The sequence below is a fragment of the Leopardus geoffroyi genome, chromosome E2 (genome assembly GCF_018350155.1).
Source record: "Leopardus geoffroyi isolate Oge1 chromosome E2, O.geoffroyi_Oge1_pat1.0, whole genome shotgun sequence".
Lineage (NCBI taxonomy): Eukaryota > Metazoa > Chordata > Mammalia > Carnivora > Felidae > Leopardus > Leopardus geoffroyi.
Genome location: NC_059335.1, coordinates 5,903,680 through 5,918,259, shown reverse-complemented (window position 1 = coordinate 5,918,259; position 14,580 = coordinate 5,903,680). Strand labels below are relative to the sequence as shown.

The following is a 14,580-nucleotide window of genomic DNA, read 5'->3' as shown; positions in this document are numbered from 1 at the left end:
TAAAACCCTTTATCTAATTAAGAAACTTTCCTTCAATTCCTAGTTTTCCAAGATTTTTTCACACATGAGTAAGTGTTGAATTTTATCAAAGATGTTTTTCTGCCTCTATTCTGATGATCATATAGTCTTCTTTTCTGTTAATGTAATGGATTACATTATTGCCTTTGAAATGTTAAACCATTCTTTTATTCCTGAAATAAATCCAACTTGTTTGTGAAAAAAGAAAGAAGTCTGAGTTGAGTGAGCAGAACTGGATGTAAGTAAATTCTGAAATGGTGGCCTGGACAGGTTGAAGTAGAAAGGGCTTGTCCTAATTCCAGATTACCTTTCATACTCATAAACAAGAGAAGCTTCTCTTTTATGGGTTTAATCAAAGTCCAGCATTTAATTCCTCTTTCCCAGAAAAACTGTATGACATTACAAATAGTTACTAGTCCTGGAAAACATGAAAAATGGTCACCTGTGGGGATGAGCTCTGAGCAATCACGAAAGGATGGGCAGTGTTGGAACAAAGTTCCACATCAATCCAGCCCACCCATCAACTTCTTTACAGAAAAGATAAAGGGGCCTTGAGGGGTATCATCTACTTATTTGGAGATATCAGCTCACTGCTCGGTAATTTAAAAACTGACTTAAGGGAAGAAGAGAACTGCTGAATATTAAATTAGCACACTAAAGTAGGTTTAAGGTAGTGTTAAAAGATTATCAACATCCTTAACGGATGTGTAATGAAATACTATAAAGTTATTTGCCAGACATCCAAGAATACTTCGAATATATGATAGAGTAGAAAGCATGTAAAACTCATAATCTGAACAATAAAATTAAGAGGTAAAATAATCTGGAAATTAAAAAGCTATCCAATGGTTATGATATTAAAGATAAAGAGGATACATCAAATTTAGAAAAGAATGCAATGAGCCATAAAAAAAAGGGGGAGAGAAACAGTACTGTTAATAATGGCCACTGTAAAAAGCACCATGTGGTTACAGAAAGTCTTCCCCCATTGACTGACTGAGCTAGGCCTCTGCCCTCTAGATGAGTAGGGGTTGCAAATGGCATTATCTTCTGATGCAATACTTAGAAAGGGCAGATGCCTCAAACAGGTGTCACAACTCGCAATCTCTCCTGCATAACTGGAACAATTCACCACATTTTAGATTAATGAGGTCATAGGGCCACAAATCAGTACGACACAACGTAACATCCCATACCCAATCAATTCAGTACTCACCAGAGTTTGGGTCCTGTGCTTTGGCCCAGACCACTACGTGTTTTGTTCTCTGTATAAGTCTCTGTGTGTCCTTGTTTTTCTTCTGTCCTTTGGTCCATTTCCGTTTCCCTCCCTCGCTATTCCTCCTCCAACCGTGTGACCCCACTCTGCTGCAGCCTCTGTTTCAATCCCCGCCGTTCTTTCTCCCCACACCTTCTGATGACCCTCTAACTCCGCAGATTTCTGCGTCTTTCCCCGCCGTGTGTGTCCCCTCTTTGCCCTCCCTGTGGCGGGGCGAACGGCCTGCATCCACCTCACTAGTGACGACTGGGCCCGACACAGTTGGGGGATGGGGTCAGGGGGAGACTCGGGAATCACAGAAAGGTTCTGAGCAGGAACGTAACCGGCAGGGATATCGGGGGTCTGCAGGACCGCGGGCAGAAAGGCTGGGCCCGAATCCGCCTCGGAGCGATTTACGCCGGAAACGACGGCAGACCCCCGGAACCCGCCCCGAGCGAAAGGACTCGGAACTTCTTACAGCCACGCCGCAAGAGGGGAGAGAGAGGAGACGGTTCAAGAACTTTACCTTACCAGCCGACCCCGAAACCTGGGGTGGAGGCGGGCACTAAAGAGCGCGACCGCTGGTGTGAACCAGAAAAATGGAGACTCACTCACCCGAGAGCGCACGTTGCTCTGCTGGATCAGCTTCCGGGCCTGCGGAAAATCGCGCAGGCGCGTTCGTGGCGAGGCGGTGCCAAGGCAGGTAAAGGACATGTTGGCTGGGGGCGGGGCCTGGGCGCGCAGGGTGCTACCCCGTTTGCCAATGTCCTCGTAACGTCGGCCAGTCTGTTTGTCCTTCCTGTCTGGCGTTTTCTGGTTCTGCTTTTGGATCCCTTCCAGACCCGCTGGTGTCCTTTGGAGCCAGGCTGGGTACAACCTCAGGGAATGGTAGGCCGCTCGCGTTGGGAGCGGCGGTATTTGACAAGCTGAGCCCGGTGCCCGGGTAAACGTATGTAGTAAGCAGTGGAGACGCGCGTCCAGCGACAGGCGGAGCAGTGCCGGAACCTGGGGTCGGGGGTCCTCATGGGACGATTGAGACCCGGACGTGACAGCTCCTTCTTTAATGAAGCAAAAGCCGGGGTGGTCAGTGTCGGTGATGGACGCTAAATGCGAAATGCAAAAACTCTTTCCTGGGGAATGTGCAGTTTGGTATTAGCTCCCATCAAAGCTTTTCCCTGAATTGTCACTTCTAATTAGCTGGACTGTGTTCCCTGACCTTCCCCTCTGGGCCCTGGGCGGTGGGGAATGAAGGCTGGCATGTTCCTTTAAAGGAACAAACATTTCTGCCTCTATGGAAGTTCATTAATTTAATCTCTGTTTTTAAATTTGATATTCGAATCCACACCTCTCGAGAGGAAGTATAAATCCAAACGCCTTTGAGACCTACCAGATGGCACATGTATTTGCTTAAGCCCTTATTGCTAAATATCATTGCAATTGCATTTTTTTTTATTATTTTTTTTTCAACGTTTATTTATTTTTGGGACAGAGAGAGACAGAGCATGAACGGGGGAGGGGCAGAGAGAGAGGGAGACACAGAATCAGAAACAGGCTCCAGGCTCTGAGCCATCAGCCCAGAGTCCGACGCGGGGCTCGAACTCACGGACCGCGAGATCGTGACCTGGCTGAAGTCGGACGCTTAACCAACTGCGCCACCCAGGCGCCCCCATTGCAATTGCATTTTTAATAATCTTTCTTCTCAGTTATTTGGAAGGCTATTTTTTCCTTGAAAATTAGATTCTTAAAAATGTATTTATCTTGAGAGAAAGCACAGGAGGGAGTGCAAGCGGGGAGAAGCAGAGAGCTAGATCTACAATCCCAAGGAGGCTCTGAGCAGAGCCCTCTGTCCCCGCCCCCCCCCCCCCAACTCTGGGCTGGATATCACAAAACCTGAGATCCTGAGCCACAACCAAGAGTCTGAGGCTTAGCCAGCTGAGTCACCCAGGCACCCCGAATATTAGATATTTCAACTGATCTTTTCGTTTTCTGTTTCTGAATGCTTGGTGCCCAGTGCAGATAATGAAGCTTCCTAAAGGTGTATTCTTTCAGAGATATTTAACTTTTCCTCGTACTGATGAAATACTGGTTTTGAAATATTTCCAGAGACATGTGATAAGGATGTCTGTTCTTTATGTGAATAATACAAGCAAATTGTAAAACTAGTTTTTCACATTTTCAGTAGCATCATATCCACTCTTAATAATTTTTAACAGGGGGCGCCTGGGTGGCGCAGTCGGTTAAGCGTCCGACTTCAGCCAGGTCACGATCTCGCGGTCCGTGAGTTCGAGCCCCGCGTCGGGCTCTGGGCTGATGGCTCAGAGCCTGGAGCCTGTTTCCAATTCTGTGTCTCCCTCTCTCTCTGCCCTTCCCCCGTTCATGCTGTGTCTCTCTCTGTCCCCAAAATAAGTAAACGTTGAAAAAAAATTAAAAAAAAAATTTTTTAACAGGAAATATGCAAGTTAGTAGCTCCTCTTCTGTTTCCTGTGGAAATTGTGAAGGAGGTGATGGCTGCATTTGCTTTTCGCATCCTATTATGTGACTGCCCCCTCCAGTGCTTAAATCTCTGCAAGGAGTGAATGAACACATCACTACACATTGTTCAACAGTTTACAATAATTTATAGGTATCTTGTCATTTTAGAGGGTTGAGTGTTCCTTCTGTAGCATGCAGAGACGACCCTGGACACAATAAGGTCAGGGCTCCAGAGAACAAAAGGGCTGATTATTAAAAAAAAAAAAAAATGGAGTGATTAGAGCACAGGGATTCAGCCCCCACCAACTGAGGTTTTTAGAAAGAGCCAAATGACATGAAAAGGTGGAAGAGAGAGCCTAAAACGATACAAAGATGTTTACCAAGACAAGGATGCCTTGGGTAGACCTCACCTCCGGAAAAAATCTGGGTATGTTGTTCCTCTGAATGTGCTGGACCCACTTCTTATATCTTAAGAGCTTGAAAATTATGCAGTTCCTGGTTCAGATCATGAATTCCAATATCAACAGGAGGGAAGGTTAAAAGTAGGGCAAGTGGTGATTGTGAGATACTGTTATTCAGAATCCCCAAACTTCTTAAAAAACTTTTTTAAATTATTTTTTTTAAGTTTATTTATTTTTGACAGACACAGGGTGTGAGCATGAGCTGGGGAGGGGCAGAGAGAGAGAGAGAGGGAGTGACAGAATCTGAAACTGTCAGCACAGAGCCTGACGCGGGGCTCGAACTCACGAACTGTGAGATCATGACCTGGGCTGAAGTCGGAGGCTTAACTGACTGAGCCACCCAGGCGCCCCTCCAAAGTTCTTTGTGATGTTTTCACTGTTCCTAGTCAGTCCCAGGAAGAGACAAAGTGGTATTTACCATCACACTTAGGATCAAGCAGCTGGTTGTTAGAGATGCATGCAGAGCTTTTATTTTAAGCTCTATCATCTTGGAGTTCCTGGGGCCAATCTTGATGTCCTGAAGACACTCAAGAAGCAGGTGATGCCAATGGATACATCGCTGGCCACTGTGAACATACAAAACACGTTTGCATACGGGGCACCAGGGTGGCTCCATGGGTTGAGCATCTGACTTCTCTTCCGGTCACGATCTCGCAGTTCGTGAGTTCCAGCCCCACGTCAGGCACTGTGCTGACAGCTCAGAGCCTGAACCCTGCTTTGGAATTTGTGTCTCTTCCTCTTTCTCTGCCCTTCCCCCATTCGCATCTGTCTCTCTCCAAAATGAATAAAAGCATTAAAAAAACAAGTTAGCATAAAAACTCAATGAGGACGTTTCACACACAAAGCTATCGCTGAATGACTTCTTTAAAGATGATAAGCCAGTGGTTGGCTACAGTCAGGTGCTTGAGAAGCAGGTCTTAGGAAGGAATTTAACCATTTTAATTATTATTTACCATATAGACTTCTCTTTGTTTGACCTTTGTCTCACTGTAGGATGTGAAGAATAAGACCATTTATTGTCATTTTGAAAGGAATTCCCATTCCCCAAATGCCAAGTGTTTATGATGTTATCCCCACTTTAGTTTTTGCTGGTTATTAACTTTTCTTATGCACTTTGGCATACTTTTGACTCTTTACCTTCACTGATCTAATAGTCTGTTCAAAAATAAACATCTCAGAAGGATAACTGTAGTCATTTTGGGTTTTCCTTTTTTTTTTTTTTTTTTTTAGAGCTTTTTGTGGCTATTCTTACTATTCTCTGAGATTTTTGCAGCAACATTGCTAGTTTGAAAAACTGATGGTATCTCTTATCAGGATCAAATTAAATTAATAAATTAGCTAAAGGAGAATTGACCTTTTTATAATATTGACTTTTTCTACCCAGGAACGTGATGTAATTTACATTCATTTCTACCTTCATATATTTCAGGAATGTTTTTTTTTCCCTATAGGCTTTACAAATTTTTGTTAGATTCATTCCTGGTTAGATTATTTCATTTTATGATTTTAAAGTTATTTGTTTGTTTTAGAGAAAGAGTGAGGGAGAAGGGCAGAGGGAGGGAGAGAGAGAATCCCATCAGGCTCCAGGCTCAGCACAGAACAAGGCACAAGGCTAAATCCCTTGACCCTGGGATCACAACCTGAGCTGAAATCAAGAGTTGGACACTTAACCGACTGAGCACCACATGTGCCCCTATTTCATTTTATGTTACAATTTTGTAACTGCATGACCCTCCTACTATAAGTCATAAACGATTATTTGTTGTACATAGGCTACTGTACAAACATATCCTATGTACAGGGACACCTGGGTGACTCAGTTGGTGGAGCCTGCCACTCTTGACCTCAAGATCATGACCTGAGCCCCGTGTTAGGTGTAGAGATTTCTAAAAATGAAATCTTAAAAATACTACCCTATTGGGGCACCTGGGTGGCTCAGTCGGGTGGGCATCCAACTTTGGCTCAGGTCATGCTCTCGCGGTTGGTGAGTTCGAGGCCTGTGTCAGGCTCTGTGCTGACAGCTTGAAGCCTATAGTCAGTCTGCTTTGGATTCTCTGTCTCCCTCTCTCTCTGCCGCTCCCCCTCTCACACTCTGTCTCTCAAAAATGAACATTTAAAAATTAAAAAAAAAAATACCCTATGCAAAAAGACGTTATTGTTTTTGAATGTCAGTATCCTGTCTTGTTAGCTTATGGAATTATTTTTTGTCGTAGATTTTCTAACAGTTCCTTTGTGTTTCCAGACATAAACTTTTATCATCTGAAAAACATACTTCTATGTCTTTGTTTCTAATTTCTATGCCATTCTACATTGCCCTGGCTAACCTCCAACACAATGAGAAATGAATACAACAGGTGATCATGTACTTTTTTTAGTGTGGTTTTCTGGCCTTAGTGGAGTATCTCTAGCACTTCCCTATGAACAAGAAGAAGATTTTGTTTTGCCAAGTTGAGAAAGATCAGAAAGAAATTCCTAATTTCAAGTGTTTTGACTTAACATCCTTAGATGTTGTATTCTTCCAAATAATGTTTTTGTAACTATGAGTAAGATTTCTGATTTCTCTTAAAAAATATGAAGTATATTAATTTCCTAACAGTGACTCATTCATGAATGGGAGACACAAATTTCTTGGCTCATTATAATTCTTTATTCCTCTTCAGGGGTTTTGGCTGTTTATTGTCCATGGTACCATCTGTAGGGAGAGATGACGTCTTTCTATAGTATTCTTTTTAGTACAAACTTTAGGATGTTTTAGTCTCAGAGTGTCATTTGAAGTATAAAGATAATTTGGAAATTTTACTTCCACTCTAATGCTCTTGAATTCAGTAAGCAGCATTAGCACGTCTTCTATTTAAAGAAATGGAAGAATCTGGTGGCTTATCTGATCCTGGTGCTTTTTTTTTTTTTTTTTTTGTCAGGGACTGATAAATGAAAAAAAGACGACTTCCTCTTCTCTATGAATATTGGTCTGTTTGGACTCCCTATCTTACTTAAGTCAATTTTGGTAAAATGTATTTTCTGAGAAAATGTCCACTTTATATAGGCTTTCTAGTTTTTTTTGAATTGCAGAGGTGGACAAATGATTTTTAATCTCATTTGCTCACCAAGCTCTTTATTTGCATTTATTGAAAATTTTAAAAACAGAAAATCCTTCTTGGGTCATTTGGAGGATTCTTTCTCTCTGCCCATAAGTTAAATGGTGGTGGTCCTCGGGTCTGGGGAGTAACAAAGGATTAGACTGGGGTCAGAGAAATCCTCAGGGAAGCACAGAATCCAATGAGGCTCATGTGCTTCTTGTCTGGTCTTTCAGGGCTCATCCATTGGCATTTCCTCCTGCCATGTGACACCCTGTCTGCTTCCAGGAATAATGGAAGAATCTCTCTAAAACACTCCAACGGTCCCTTTGGACCTGCTCACTGCAAACTTCTAATAGATCCTGGTGATTAAAGAGTTTTTCAGAACCGTTCTCAGTTCCCCAAGTGTTGAACTATCATTGCCACTACAGCTGACATGATGATGGCAATTCTTAGGAGAGATGAGGTCACAAAATCACTAACATCTATCTCAGGGTTTGGCTTCCTCCCTCCCACGCATGCTTTGCCTGCTACTTTACACCCAGCTTCCAGTCCTGGCAACAGGAAGGAGTCTGTGAGTATCTTCTAGTTTAGTGTGAGACCACAGTCTCTAAGGTTGGGAGATGCAGCACGAATCTGGGTAGGTGAGCATGTCTGGGAAAAGAATCTTCCGGCACAGGCTGAGCTTGTGAGAAAGACTGCTCAATCAGTGCATAAGTGCTGCTAACGAAATTTAATAAAATCCCCATTAACGGGGTTCTTGGTGTTTGATCCAAGTGCCATCAGACTCTGAATTTAAGATACGTCAAGATGGTAATTTCAGGGAGCACCGGGGTGGCTCAGTCGTTTAAGCATCCACTCTCGACCTCAACTCAGGTCTTGATCTCAGGGATGTGAGTTCTAACTCCGCACTGGGCATGGACAGTCTATTTAGAAAAAAAAAAAAAAATTATACTTTCAGAATTAAGCAGAATTAATTAATTAAATTAATTAAGCATTAATTTTAAGCTACATTTCTTCTGGTTTAAAATTATTTCGACAGTATTCCCAGCTCACTACTCACCTCTCTTGCTTTTCAACTCATTAAATGCCCAAGACTCCAAGTCTACAAATCCATTTTGCAGGTTTGTATTGTATTTGAATAGCTTTTCTAAATCAAGTAGCAATTCGAGTTTCAATTTGTGTATTCTAAAATAACAAATATACAGTGATGTGATCTTTAAGTATGATTAATTTATTTTCTGCCCTAATAAGCTTTATCACTATGTGATGTTTCATGTCCCATACGTTAGCACACAGTGCAGTTCTGCACAATAATTTCTGTTATGGATGCCATTGTCCTTTTGGTCCAGGCAAAAAATGAAATGACTTCTGCTGTCATCGTAACAGTTGTCTACATTAAATAAATCAGACTGGCTCATATAAAATTATTCAGTGCATGTAAAATTTATTAAAGCTTTCAATCTTCATTCCTTAGTTATATTAGTTATAAAGAATACTTAAAACTGGGAAATGATCAAACCAGGTTTAGAAAGTAAAATAAATTTAAAATATGAGGTGTGTGTGTGTGTGTGTGTGTGTGTGTGTGTGTGTGCATGTACCCATGACGAGGTTCCTGGCAGAGTATAGAGCAGAAGAAAGCATTTATGTCATGGCAACTAGGCCACCAAGGTTCAAATCCTGATTCTACTGCTATTTACATGACTCACTTAACTTCCTGCGCTTAAATTCTCCTCGTCTATAGAATGAGAGTAATGTTAATTCCTAACTCATAGAGTTGTGAATATTACATAAGTTACAATAGGGAAAGCGTTAATAACAGACTCACACATTGTAAGTGCTATAAAGAGACACACATGTACCTTGGGAAATCTCTTAACAAAAGACAATATAGTTTAGATGTTCATTCTCAGGGGAAATGAAATGTAAGTGCAGATTTTGTTTTCCGGGAAAATGTAGGCCGAAACTCATGTTTTCATGCAGAACTCGCTGCCTGTGATTTTGAATATTGAATTCTAGACAATGACAGAATGGCCTCGGTGGATGTGACTATAGCAATGATCTTCCTATCCCGGGAGTCATTGGAATTCTGGGCAATTTCTGACTCTTCTATCATTAGACGTCCTTTTGCTTCAAGGGATGCAAGCCGAGATCCATGAATTTGATTCTCAGGAACCTGTCTGTAGCCACTCCTTGGTCATTCTTTCCAGAGGAATCCCAGAGACCATGAGAGCTTTAGGACTGAAACATTTCACTAATTATTATGGATGCTATGTTCTTTTATATGTTCACAGAGTGACCAGAGGTATGTCCACTTGTTCCACCTGCCCCTTGAGGGTCTTTCAAGCTATCCCAATCAACCCTGGGAACTCTAGGTGGATAGAGCTTAAAGTAAAAACTCCGAAATACATTGGCCCCTCCAGTATCCTGTGTGGGGTGTTCTGCATGTTCATAAACATGTTTTTTCCTATTTATATGGCTGGTAAATGGAACAACAAAACTACTACCAAAAAAAGTGGTTTGGGACATTGTTCTGCTTCACAGTGTAGTGACAAGATCACAGGCTTATTATATGCAGCAATGACATCTTTCTTTGACATTCTGTGTTTGGGATTCATGACCTTGGCCACCAGCTCCATGGTTTTTCTCCCTCACAGGTACAAGCAGACGGTCCAATGCATCCATAGGAACACTCTCTCCCCCAGACCCATCTGTGAGACCATGAGACCAGAGCCACCGAAAGCACCATTATTTTGGTGACCACCATTGTATCGTTTTATGCCGTTTTGTCCATCATTCAAGTTTACTTGGATCTCCTTGACAATTCTAGTTGGTAGCTGGTGAATGTCACTGGACTAATCACTACATATTTTTCAACTATTAGCCGTTTTGTTCTCATGAATCATGACCCAAGCATATTCAGGCTGCACCATGTCTGCTGTGGAGGAAATCTAGAATTCCCTCATCCCATCAGGGAAATATGAATTGTCTTCCACCTACCTGTTCAGTCATAGATGCACCGAGACCTCAAAGAATGTTAAGAACAATGAGCCAATTTCATTGCATAGACAGGGGTAAATGAGACACACTGACCTAACCTAATATGAAATGGTAAAGAGCGTGGTACATGAAATCATCTGTAATTAATATCGATGTACTTCTATAGTTGTATTATTACTGGTCACAGAAGGATAGATTCCATAAAACAGTCCTGAAATACTGTGAACATACTGGGATTATGTTTCGATGTGTAACTTTAAAATCAATAAATTAAACTTTCCCAAGATGTACTTGAGAATGCAATTGTAAAGCCTGATTTGTCACGCAAATGGCCTTGGGTGAAGGTGGCGGGAGGAGGGGGGGCAGGTTTTATTTATTGCTGGCTTTGGTGGCTATGCTATGAATATTATGCCTCATATCTAAGAGAAATTGGGGATGTTTGAAAATGCGGTAACGCTTAAGGAGCAAGAGGAGTGCATGAAAATATTTTCTGGTCAACATCTGAAGAGTAAACTGCGGGGGACAAAGAGGAACAAGGGGGAAGTGTCAGCTGAATTTTACAAAAGGAGCAAGTGGGAAGGAGCCAGTGAACAGATTGGTATGTGGGAAAGACTAAATGGACTTTTGAGATGTTTAGAAGGTAGATTGTACTGTGTTAAATCTTGATGGCAGTTGGATGTGTTGGCAATAAAGAGATTTCAAGACGGATTTCTGCTTTTCCAACTTGAGGATACAAGAGGTTATGGAGGACCCTTTCATCAAGCTTGGTGCCAGAGAGAACTAGCAATTTGAAGCGGGAGTGATAGGGAAAAATTATGTTAGAAGATGGCCGACAGGACTGATAGGAGAATTTCAGTCGCTGCCCGGAGACTCCCCTTCTGGGTTCTTTTTCCTACCCTGCTTGCCACGCACCAAATTACTACTAATGCAGAAGTAACAGACTATAAATTGTTCCCCATCCTTGTGCCCGGGGCTCAGATCTCTGGAGAGTGATCTCCTCTGAGCCCGCCAGTGTGAAATAAACCTCCTGCCTTCCAATTTCTTCAAGTGCCACTTGATTCTTCACCGGGTGATCCAGACCAGGTTCCGTGACAGGAGTATAGGAACGTATTTTAACATGGGGTGGTACTGCTTTTGAAATCACCCCCAAGGCAACATGTACACCATTGAAAAGAAAACAAAAGATGTAACTGAAACATAGAACGATTTTTGTGGGGCCTGGCTGGCTCAGTCAGTAGAGCATGTGTCTCTTAATCTCTGGATAGTGACTTTGAGTCACATATTGGGTATCAAGGCTGCTTAAAAATAGAAAATTTTAAAAAAGAAATACTTTAGGGGCACCTGGGTGGCTCAGTTGCTTGGACTTCTGACTTCATGTTGGGTCATTAACTCGCGGTTTGTTGAGTTCCCCCACAGAACTTCAAAATGGGGGACTGGACACCTTTGAAAGACCAACTACATGATTGGATGGAAACACTCAGCACCCCAGCCTCTGGGGAGAGGAACGAGTCTGCCTGGAGATTGACTTCAGTCATATGGCCAATGACTTAAGTGAAGCCCTGATTAAACTCCTGGAGAAGCTCCTGGGAGCTTCGTGGTAGGGGACAAAAGCTACTGTATGGGCAGTCCTCCCAAACCCTGCCCTATGGATGCCTTCATCTGGCTCTTTACTGCTATCCTTTACAATAAAATGTGAAATGACAAAACTAAAACAATTTAGTAATGAGTTTGCTGTCTTTTATTCCAGGGAAGACAACCCTTGATTTGGGGAGGACAGAGCCTCCCATGCAGGGAGTGGAGTGCTCTTCCTGATGGATTTGGAGCAAGATTGACTTTTAGAAGAGGCAGTGCAGAAACAGGGCATGATTGGCTAGGAGGTCAGGGATTTCCTTGGAAGACCAGGGGGTGCTGAATACAGGGTAAGATCGGCTACCTGAAGTTTCATTGGAGGACTGTGATTGGTGTATGTTTGGTTTCCTTGCTGGATGTTTCACATAAGAGCAGGCTGATTTAGGTTTAGATCTGTGATGTGGGCCAGGCCACTAATGTGGCCTACAATTTTTTAGGTCCCAATATAGAAATTAATTAATTATCAACGATTATCATACATATAGCAGTTTCCGAGTTCTGTGAGTCATCCCAGCAAATATTGAAGCAGAGGGAACCTTGGAGGCAACCTTAAATTTTTAGCTGGCTGGAGATGCGTGGGAGGTTTGGGAATGCCTGACTCATGACTGGTGTCTGAAGTGGGGGCAGTCCGGGGAACAACTTTGCCCTTAACTTGTGGGGTCTGTACTACCAAATAAAGTCAATTACATTGCATCACCGGACACAGAGTTGGTATCAGAGATTTGGTGACAGGTGCAGGAGTTCTGTTCAGGTTTGGCCATCATGTCCCCTAGATATGTCCCCATTTTTTTTAAAAACATTATTTCCTTACTCTTAACATTCTGTCACTATAAGATCCCCCAGGCTCATCTTGTATTTTCCCTGCTCCTGCCATAGAATCAGCCATAATTACAAGGAGCATTTTTTTTTTTTTATAGTGTTAGAAACCAAGATGTGGGTGCTGGGTGTTCTCCTTGCTACTGGGGTGTCATTGCTCTTAGGTTCTCTGAGTAGACCAACCTGGGAATTACCTGTCCTCACACAGATCTATAGTTTTCTCTTTGCCATTTTATTTACTTATCCACAGCTAACTCTGTGCTCATATTGATGTAGATGACTCAGATCCCATACTTCAGGGTTCATTTTCACCTTTCCCCTAGGTTCTTTGTCCCTATCTTCATCAAGTACTATGGCATCATATGCCTTTGAAGAGTTTTCCGTCTATTCCTCCACGCTCCCATGCTCTCTGCACACTGCCTATAACCCCCTCCCTCTGGCCTCATTTGGACCCTGCTGGATCACTCATCTATAACCTTCCAACTCTGCCCTGTTCACCTGGACCTGAGGTGGTAATGCCCATAGCAGTTTAAGATATTGCATGTGACAAATATCATCCTTGGGGGTTGTTGAAAGGATGGAAGAAGTAAAAAAGGTGGCAAGTGCCCCCCATTTTCAGGCATCCAAGGTCAGGAGATGCCTGTATTCTTCCAACATATGAGCACATTGTTGAGATACACATGTGCATGCAGACTCTGAATGTAATTACATACAAGGGACTGGGAATGTGGGAGTACGGGTGAGTGTGTGTAAACATATGTGCTTGTATTTCACGAGTGTGTGCATCAGTGTGAGTTGGCTATGGAGTGTATGTTGAGAGTGTGAGGGTATATGGCTGTGCATTTAAGATTATGTTGTGTATATGCATATGTATTTGCATGTATGTGTAATGTTTGTATGTGTGTGTTTGTGAACTAGGGGATGTCCACCATCATGGTCCTAGTGTCTGACTTGGAAACAGGGAGTATTTGATTACATATTTGTTTGTAGTGAAAACAAGGGATTAATTAGGATTTTCATGTTATTCTGGTGAATGTACCTCTTTATGATATTGAAATAGTTATTATCCCTGGTCCTATTATTTGTTCTTGAAATTACTTTAATCTTAATATAGCCACTATATTCATTATAGTGTTTCCATTTATCTTTGGTCTAGGATTTTATTTTGTGTTCTTAATTTATGAAGTGAAGTTCTCTTAGGATACATTGTGTTGCCTGTCTTTAAAAAGTCCAATTGTCAGGGGCACCTGGTTGGCTCACATGGTTATTGGTGTAAGACTCTGCATTTCATTCAGGTCACGATCTCACGGCTCTTGAAATGGAGCCCCATGATGGACCTACACTGACAGCACAGAACCTGCTTGAGATTATCACTCTCCCTCACTCTCAAAAGAAATAAACAAAAAAACAAAAAGAAAAAAAATCCAGTGACAATGTTTGCTCGTCAATGGGGCCTTTAGACGATTTCCTTTTACACATATATAGATGTAAATTATTTTCCTCTTGTTTTTATAATGTCTCCTTTCCTCGTTCCCTGTCTTTCTGTCTTCTTTGGAATGACTGAATTTTTACAAATGATTTTATTTTAAATCCATTTCTTTGGTTCACAGGTGTTAGCTGTAACTATTGTTTTTTGTTTGCTTTAAGGGTTATCCTGTACAGCTTACCACAATCTACCTTCACGTGAGTCTATACTTTCTTCATATAGAGCATCTGACCTGACCCTTCCTTTCCACATGGACTTCCATCTCTAAATTCCTGCCCTGTGTAACCATTAGTGTAGGTTTCTTTTCCAAACGCTATACACATATATGCTAGGCTGTTAGTGTCTTACACAGTCCACTATATTTTAAAG

General features: G+C 42.1%; 1 long non-coding RNA gene and 1 pseudogene across 1 annotated transcript; both read left to right on the top strand.

Moving 5' to 3' along the window:
• The first annotated feature begins 2,051 nt into the window (after window positions 1–2,051).
• On the top strand, window positions 2,052–7,671 carry LOC123578035. The gene is made up of 3 exons (XR_006702207.1): window positions 2,052–2,161; window positions 7,125–7,210; window positions 7,517–7,671. It is a non-coding gene; the product is annotated as an uncharacterized LOC123578035 (long non-coding RNA).
• A 1,212-nt stretch (window positions 7,672–8,883) lies between these two features.
• Window positions 8,884–10,040, top strand: LOC123578483 (annotated as a pseudogene).
• Window positions 10,041–14,580: the final 4,540 nt, after the last annotated feature.